This window comes from Pleurodeles waltl, chromosome 4_1 (assembly GCF_031143425.1).
Source record: "Pleurodeles waltl isolate 20211129_DDA chromosome 4_1, aPleWal1.hap1.20221129, whole genome shotgun sequence".
In the NCBI taxonomy this organism is placed as follows: Eukaryota; Metazoa; Chordata; class Amphibia; order Caudata; family Salamandridae; genus Pleurodeles; species Pleurodeles waltl.
Genome location: NC_090442.1, coordinates 1,694,393 through 1,703,457, shown reverse-complemented (window position 1 = coordinate 1,703,457; position 9,065 = coordinate 1,694,393).

Below are 9,065 nucleotides of genomic sequence, written 5' to 3'. Positions count from 1 at the left end.
ACAACATTGGCGGTAAAAGCCGCTTACCGCCGTGCAGAAGACCACCAGTACACCGCGGCGGCGGCAGGAGACCAATACAGCTATTATGACAAACATCACGGAATCCGCCGAAATTCAGACACCCACACAATACCGCCACACCAAAGGTCAGCGATAAACTGGCGGAAACATATCCTCCACCTCCACGCCAACAGAAACACGCCCATGCTATTGCGACCCACAAATCCACGCGTCGGTCTTTCAACCGCGGTATTCCATTGGTGGTACACACCGCTGCGCTCAAAATACACACACAGCTCCAAAACACTGCCACATTTGACAATTCCAAATACACACACCTGATGCACATACACACACCACACCCACACATCCAATACAATATAAAACACACACCCACATCACCCACAAACCCCTACGACCACAAATTAGAGACGAAGGCCAGAGAGAGACACCACAGAATAGAGAACCCCATCACACAGAGGCACACTACACCATCACCCACACAACATCCACGCACAAAATACCACATACCACTACGCTCACCACACTCATCAACACATACACCACCCCACACATCACACACACCACCACATGTCACGCCAAAGACACCCCCGCTTCTCTGAGGAGGAGCTCAGGGTCATGGTGGAGGAAATCATCAGGGTAGAGCCATAGATATTTGGCTCACAGGTACAGTACACATCCATAGCCAGGAAGATGGAGCTATGGCAAAGAATAGTGGACAGGGTCAACGCTGTGGGACAGCACCCAAGAAATAGGGAGGACATCAAGAAGAGGTGGAACGACCTACGGGGGAAGGTGCGTTCCACGGTATCCAGGCACAACATTGAGGTACAGCGGTCTGGCGGCGGACCCCCACCTCCTTCCCCACAACTAACAACATGGGAGGAGCAAGTCTTGTGCATCTTGCATCCTGAGGGCCTCGGAGGAGTCGTTGGAGGAACGGACACTGGTAAGTCAAATCTTCACTATCATATCCCCCACCCTACCTACATGACATCACACACCCCCACCCTCACACCCTCCCCTATCACCCTAACTCCTCACTAATCTACCCATAACACCAACCACCCATCCCAACCTCAAGACCTGCATGACACAACTAAGCATGGACACCCAGCACTAAAGCATGCCCACTGCACAGACCCACAACACCCCCCAACCATCACCACACAAGCCCCCACACAGGAATCCCTGCACTGGGGTTCACGCACACCCAACCATTGCACACCATGAAACACACACATGCAATAATCATGTACTTATACCCCCGCAGGAACCCGAAGGAACGTCACCACACCAGAGGGTCCAGACAACACCACTCCACCCCCATAAGAGGCCCACAGTGACGACAGCAGCTCTGCCCTACTGGATCTTGATGACCAGCCCGGACCATCGTGGGCCTCAGGACAGTCGGTTCCCCTTGCCCAGCCACAGCCCAACACCAAGCTGCCACCCTCTGGTAACACCAGCACAGCACCCACCCAGCGGGCCCATTCCCCCGTCCCCAGGACAGGTCAATCAGCGGTGTGTCCACCACTACAGGGCACCCAGGGTAACCCACCACCCCAACAACAACAGGGACCTGGGGGCAGTGGTAGTGGGCACACGGTCCACGGGACGGAGGCACAGGAACATAGGGGAACTGGGAGGGCTGCTGTGCGACAGAGGGAGGACAGGCCAAGGGAACAAACTCTCAACGAGGCCCTCTCCTCCATCATGGGAGCATACCACCACTCCCAGGAGACGATGGCAACGGTCCTGGACAAGTTGCAGGGGACCCTGCGTCTGCAAGAGGAGCAGTATTTGGGGTTCAGGGAGGAGCTCAGGACCATCGGCTCTGCCCTGGGCACCATCGTAGGGGTGCTGACGGACATTCAAAAGACCTTGAGGGACACCGTGGCACTCCAAGGGGCCCCTGACACTAGCCAGGATGATGAAATGCCCACCACCTCCGCCGGCGCTAGTGGACAGGACGCCCCGCCACAGGACCACCACACCAGCACCCCACCCCCTGCAGACGGACAACCACCAAGAAAGCGGTCCCTGAGATCCAGGAACAGGACAGAGCAAGATGGCAAGACCCCCGCCAGGAAATAAGACCACCCTGATTGTCCCCCCACTGTCCCACTTTGTTACCCTGTCCAAATCGGAACTGCCCCAGCTCCACTTCCAATGGCCAGATGTGCAATGTACCTGTGAGACTAATAGACAGGACTCTGCCATGGACATTCTTCCACCATGACCTCTCCCCATTTCACAACCCCCCAACATTTTTATGCACTTCAATAAACACCCTTGAAACCATAATAATATTGGAGTCAGTCAATGATTGTGAACTGTGTATTGTCAATTACAGTCTTAAAAATGGTTACCCATTGGAAGGCCAACATACCAATGTCACACATCACAAGCCTTTCAAGGGTGCAAGCTGTTGACACGTAGGTTACCACCTTAGTGAAACTGAAATGGAAGGGGACAACTCAGTTAACAAATAGGGAGTGAAATGTAGGTACAGGATAGAGGTAGACGTGTGAAATGTAATATGATGTGAAACATGAAATTGTCCTCACCTGTGTCTCACTGAAAATATTGCTGTATGACAGACTCCCTGTTGTCGTTTTCATCTTCATCAGCTTCCTCCTCATCACTGTCCACAGGCTCCACAGGCACACCCGCTGCAACAACACAGTCATCTGGATCATCCTCCTGCAGAAAAGGCACCTGGCGTCGCAATGCCAAGTTATGGAGAAGGCGATGATGATGTCGCATGCCTTCTTCGGTGAGTAGAATAGGGACCCACCTGTCATATGGAGGCACCTGAACCTGGCCTTCAGGAGGCCGAAGGTCCGCTCGATCACCCTCCTAGTCCGCCCATGGGCCTCATTGTAGCGTTCCTCTGCCCTGGGATTCCTCACTGGGGTCAGTAGCCAGGACAGGTTAGGGTAACCAGAGTCCCCCAATAGCCATACACTGTGCCTCTGGAGTTCCCCCATCATATCAGGGATGCTGCTATTGCGCAGGATGTATGCGTCATGCACTGAGCCAGGGAACATTGCATTTACCTGCGAGATGTACTGGTCTGCCAAACAGACCATCTGGACATTCATCGAATGATAACTCTTCCTGTTCCTGTACACCTGTTCATTCCTGCGGGGGGGACCAGAGCTACATGGGTCCCATCAATGGCACCTATGACGTTGGGGATATGTCCAAGGGCATAGAAGTCACCTTTCACTGTTGGCAAATCCGCCACCTCAGGGAAAATGATGTATCTCCTTATGTGTTTCAGCAGGGCAGACAACACTCTGGACAAGGCGTTGGAAAACATAGGCTGGGACATCCCTGATGCCATGGCCACTGTTGTCTGAAAAGAGCCACTTGCAAGGAAATGGAGCACTGACAGCACCTGCACGTCAGGGGGGATTCCAGTTGAGTGGCGGATTGGTGACATCAGGTCTGGCTCCAACTGGGTACACAGTTCCTGGATTGTGGCACGGTCAAACCGGTAGGTCACGATGACATGTCGCTCTTCCATTGTCAACAGGTCCACCAGCGGTCGGTACACCGGCGGATTCCGCCATCTTCCAATATGTCCCAGCTAACGGTGCCTAAGAAGGACAAAAGTGAAGAAACTGTCAGCATTCCTCCAGGTATGTACCCACAGTCAAACACAAGACTACAACAGACGATTAACCCATCCGGGAAAGGTTTTGAGTGTAGGCCTCAGTACGTGTGACGCAGTAGTAATTGAAGCCATGTGGGCCCCTGAAATGGCGGCTGCCTGACCTCTAAACTGGGACAATGGAATTGTGGGGTAACAGCGCTGGCGTTGGACACCGTCGCGGTAGGCGGTAGTAGAGCGTGGCACAATGCTGCATTGGTTAACATTGGACCCTATGGGTCCCAGGAGCCAATGAACAGGTGCGCTGGCTGTGATGATGCGCACCGCCGCGGACGTCACCACCATTTTCTATCTCTTCAATCACTAGATAACTGACCTTCGACAGGAGAGGACCTACACTGCTAGTGCTGCTGTGACCTCGGTCTGGAAGCGACGATGGCTGCTGCGTCTGGGGAAAGGGCCCCTGCCTTCACTGCACAGGAGTTGGAGAAACTTGTGGATGGGGTCCTCCCCAGTACACGCTACTCTACGGTCCTCCAGACCAACAGGTTAGTACACAGGGAGCACGTTGTATGGGCTAGGCCTGGGTGGAGAGGGCTGAGTGGATGAGGAAAGGGGGCAGAGTACATAGAACAGTCATGCATGGGGATGAATGGGCCACAGGGATGGAGTTGGGAGGGGGCCAATTACAACAACGGTGCTGTAGGTAATGACTGTTCCTCTTTCCTTGTGCATGTCATGTAGGTCAGCGCCCACCAGAAGAGGGACATTTGGCGTTGCCATCGCCAAGGAAGTCCAGACCCTGGGGGCCCACCAGAGACGGGGCACCCACTGCCGGAAGAGATGGGAGGACATTCGCCGCTGCAGCAAGAAGACGGCGGAGGCTCAGCTGGGGATGGCCTCCCAACGTGGGAGGGGTGCCCGTCGCACCATGACCCCCTGATGTTCCGGATCCTGGAGGTGGCCTACCCGGAGTTGGATGGGCGCTTAAGGACATCACAGCAGACACATGGGGGTGAGTACAACCTCATCCTATGGACTTTGCGTGCAGTGGAGCTGTCTGGGTGCGGGTGGTGGGCTGTGGGTGTCCCTAGGCCAGGGCGAGTTAGGTATGCAAGGCCCCTCCGTTATGTAGGCCATGTGGCACTCTACCCAAGCTAAAAAAAAAAGCCTAATTGATGTATAGTTGCCCCTTTGCCATCCATGTGGGCAGATTTCCACCATTGCCATGTAGGGCATATCCCAGAAATTGCATGTGCAGAGGGCAGGAGCACGGCGTAATGCAGGGGGCTGCTGCGTTTGTCTTGTCCGCCAATGGTAGCGGTATGCCATGCACTAAAACTCTCTTTCTTCTGTCTCCCCCCTTTTTCTGCTCTCCCTGTCCTTCTGTACATCAGCATCAAAAGGCGGAGGTACAGTGGCACCGGAGCGCGAGGGAGCTGCATCCCACATGGCCATGGAGGGCCACACCACAGACTCTGAATTCACCAGTGGGACGGAGGGCGAGGGGAGCTTCACATCGGCCACAGGATCACCAAACAGCGACACGGACTCGTCCGCCGATGGGAGCTCCCCTGTGGTGGCGGCACCATCTGTGCGCCCCACTTCTACAGGTACAGCCGCCACCTCCCCTACCAGTACCGCCCTCCCAGCAGCCCCTCAGCGTTCGCCCCATGCCCGCTCACCCAGGAGGGTGGGCATCACCTTCGCCCCAGGCACCTCAGGCCCTGCCCCAGTCACCCCTGCTGCCCTCAGTGAGGAGGCCATTGACCTCCTCAGGTCACTCACTGTTGGGCAATCTACCATTGTGAATGCCATCCAGGGTGTAGAACGAGAGTTGAAACACAGTAATGCATTCCTGGAAGGCATTCATTCTGGTCAGGCTGTCCTTCAGCGAACCTTGAAATCTCTGGCCTCAGCACTGATGGCAGCCATTGTCCCTGTGTCCAGCCTCCCCCCTCCAACTTCCTCTACCCAGACCCAATCCCCTGTACCCCACCCCATCCCAAGCACACCTACAGACCAGCATGCACACAAGTCAACATACACAAGTAGCTCAAGCAAACATAGGCACCACACACACACCACAGGCACTCACACAAGCATCAGACCCATACAGATACAGCAACATCCACTGTCTCCACTGTGTCCCCCTCCTCCTCTTCTCCCTCCTCCCTCCCAGTCTCGTCTACACACACACCTGCATGCACCACATCTACAGGCACTAGGACTCGCACCAGGACACCCAGCACCACAAGCCGCTCACCTGCACTCACCACCTCCACTGCCATGTACACGTCCCCTGTGTCCTCTCCCAGTGTGTCTGTGACGCCCCCTCCCAAAGTACACAAACGCCGGCAATCACTCACCCAACATCCATCCACCTCACGACAGCCTCCAGTACCTGCACCTGCACCCAAAACAGCTAAAGTGACACCTCCTACAACCACCTCCTCTTCCTCCACTCCCGGACCCCCTCCAGCTACCCATCCCAGTGTCCGTCAGAAACTGTCCCTATGTCAAATTTACCTATTTGCCCCCACCCCCCTCCTATACATCAGTCCCGTCGTAGCGCCTCAGCCAAAAAGCCTCCAGTACCAGTGGTGCGTGTTCCAGGTTTTTGGAGTGCCCCGTCCACCAGGGCAGGCAGTAGGACCCAGAGCCAAGGCCCACCCCCTGTAAAGGCTCCGAAATTGGAGAGTGGACGACAGGACCGTGTCAAGACTCCTAGTGGGACACAAAGTGAAATGGGATCCAAGGCGATTGGTGAGTCAGCTGTAACTCCAAAGAAGGTGGGGAAGGTCCAGAGGAAGTCTCCCCAACCTGTTGTGAGTGTCACGGCGGAGAAGTGCGCCATCATTTCCGGCGGTCCAGACACAACCGCCAGCACTGTCGTTACTGGTCAGGAGACCACCGCCAGAGTCATAGCCCAGGAGGGGCCAAGTTTCGTCACTGGTCCAGAGACCACCGCCAGAGTCATAGCCCAGGAGGGCCCAAGTATCGTCACTGGTCCAGAGACCACCGCCAGAGTCATAGCCCAGGAGGGCCCAAGTATCGTCACTGGTCCAGAGACCACCGCCAGAGTCATAGCCCAGGAGGGCCAAAGTTTCATCACTGGTCCAGAGACCACCCCCAGAGTCATAGCCCAGGAGGGCCAAAGTATCGTCAGTGGTCCAGAGACCACCGCCAGAGTCATAGCCCAGGAGGGCCCAAGTATTGTCAGTGGTCCAGAGACCACCGCCAGAGTCATAGCCCAGGAGGGCCCAAGTATTGTCACTGGTCCAGAGACCACGCCGGAGTCACAGCCCAGGAGGGCTCAAGTATCGTTACTGGTCCTGCGACCACCGCCACCGCCGGAGTCACAGCCCAGGAGGGCTCAAGTATCGTTACTGGTCAGGAGACCACCCCCACCGCCGGAGTCACAGCCCAAGAGGACTCAAGTATCGTTACTGGTCCTGCGACCACTGCCACCGCCGGAGTCACATCCCAGGAGGGTTCAAGTATCGTTACTGGTCAGGAGACACCGCCACCGCCGGAGTCACAGCCCAGGAGGGCTCAAGTATCGTTACTGGTCAGGAGACCACCCCCACCGCCGGAGTCACAGCCCAAGAGGGCTCAAGTATCGTTACTGGTCCTGAGACCACCGCCGGAGTCACAGCCCATGAGGGTGCAGAATCCCACAGCCCTGCTGGGCAATGATGGAAGGTCATGCCACACACCAACGTCCAGTGTGGAGTTTGTCATGCCACACACCAAAGTCCAGTGTGGAGTTCGTCATGCCACACACCAATGTCCAGTGTGGAGTTCGTCATGCCACACACCAATGTCCAGTGTGGAGTTCGTCATGCCACACACCAATGTCAGTATCAGAACCGCCATGGCAAAGCACCGCTGAACAGGCCAAAGACTACCATGGCAAAGCACCGCTGAACAGGGCAAAGACCGCCATGGTGAAGACCGCTGAACAGGGATAAGACCGCCATGGCAAAGCACCGCTGAACAGGCCAAAGACTGCCATGGCAAAGCACCGCTGAACAGGGCAAAGATCGCCATGGTGAAGACCGCTGAACAGGGACAAGACCGCCATGGTGAAGACCGCTGAACAGGCCAAAGACTGGCATGGCAAAGCACCGCTGAACAGGGCAAAGACCGCCATGGTGAAGACCGCTGAACAGGGACAAGACCACAATGGTGAAGACCGCTGAACAGGCCAAAGACTGGAATGGCAAAGCACCGCTGAACAGGGACAAGACCGTGTGGGTATGAATAGTCCGGCACATCAGGCATCTTTCTCCCATGTGCATCTGGGACAGTGACAGGACATGTACTTTCACGGGGGGACTCATCCAGTCTGGCCACCAGACCCACCCAGTACCAGTAGAGAACTGCATCTACTTGCGAAGATGTGTGTTTGCACTCCCCAGGTTGGCACAGTGGGCAAGCCACCCACTGTATAGACTTGAGAGACTGTGGCTTTGCACTCCCCAGGATGTCACAGTGGGCAAGCCACCCACTGTATAGACTTGAGAGACTGTGGCTTTGCACTCCCCAGGATACATCAATGGGCATGGTGCCCCGTCGTGGATCTGGCTTCGCATTCATCTGGCTGAGGTGCCCCCCTTCCCTTCCCCCTGAGGTGCCTGTATTGTTTCTATCTGATGCCCTGGCAGTGTTCTCTCGGATTTTGGTCAGGTATCTATTGTGGGCATCGCCCATGCATTTTTGGACTGTTTGTGCACGGACATTGTTGTGTAAATATCTGCACTGCTTCTTGTTTTGTACATTTATTTTTCCCAAATTTCGTGATATGTAGCAGTTTATTTTTTTTTGGGTAGTATATTGTCACAATACAGAGTTTGACCGCAATTCGCTTTGTCTTTGCATTCTTCCAGGGGGATTGTGGGTTGTTACTGTGATTTTTGTGACTGCATTGGTGTGTATGTTGTGATATGCGAGGGTGGGTGTTTGGTGGGTGTCCCCGTAACTTTTGCCTCCTCCCTCCCCTGTGTCGTAGGTGCAGTACTCACCGGTATCTTCTGCGCGTACGTCGCTGTTGGTCGTAGATGATCAGGAATGCAAGGGCTGTGAGTATTTGTAGTTCTGGCTCCATGGTGTCCTCGTTCCTCGTGGGATGTGTTGAGGTGAGCGTTTTCCCATAGCAAAAGCTGTTTCTGCCGTGTTTTTATCCACGGAGAATCCGCCCCGGAAAAGGTGGCGGCTCGGTGTGTTGTGACAGTGTGGGCGGTACATTGTCTTCCGCCTGTCTGTTGGCGGTGACCGCCGCGCTGCTTGTCTGTACTGCCGTGGCGGGCGGTGTGTTAAAGTGGCTGTCTTAGTTGGCGGTTTCCGCCAGGGTCGTAATTCCCTTTTTTTGTCCGCCGGCCTGTTTGCGGTATTACCGCAGCTTTAACACCGTCCGCCA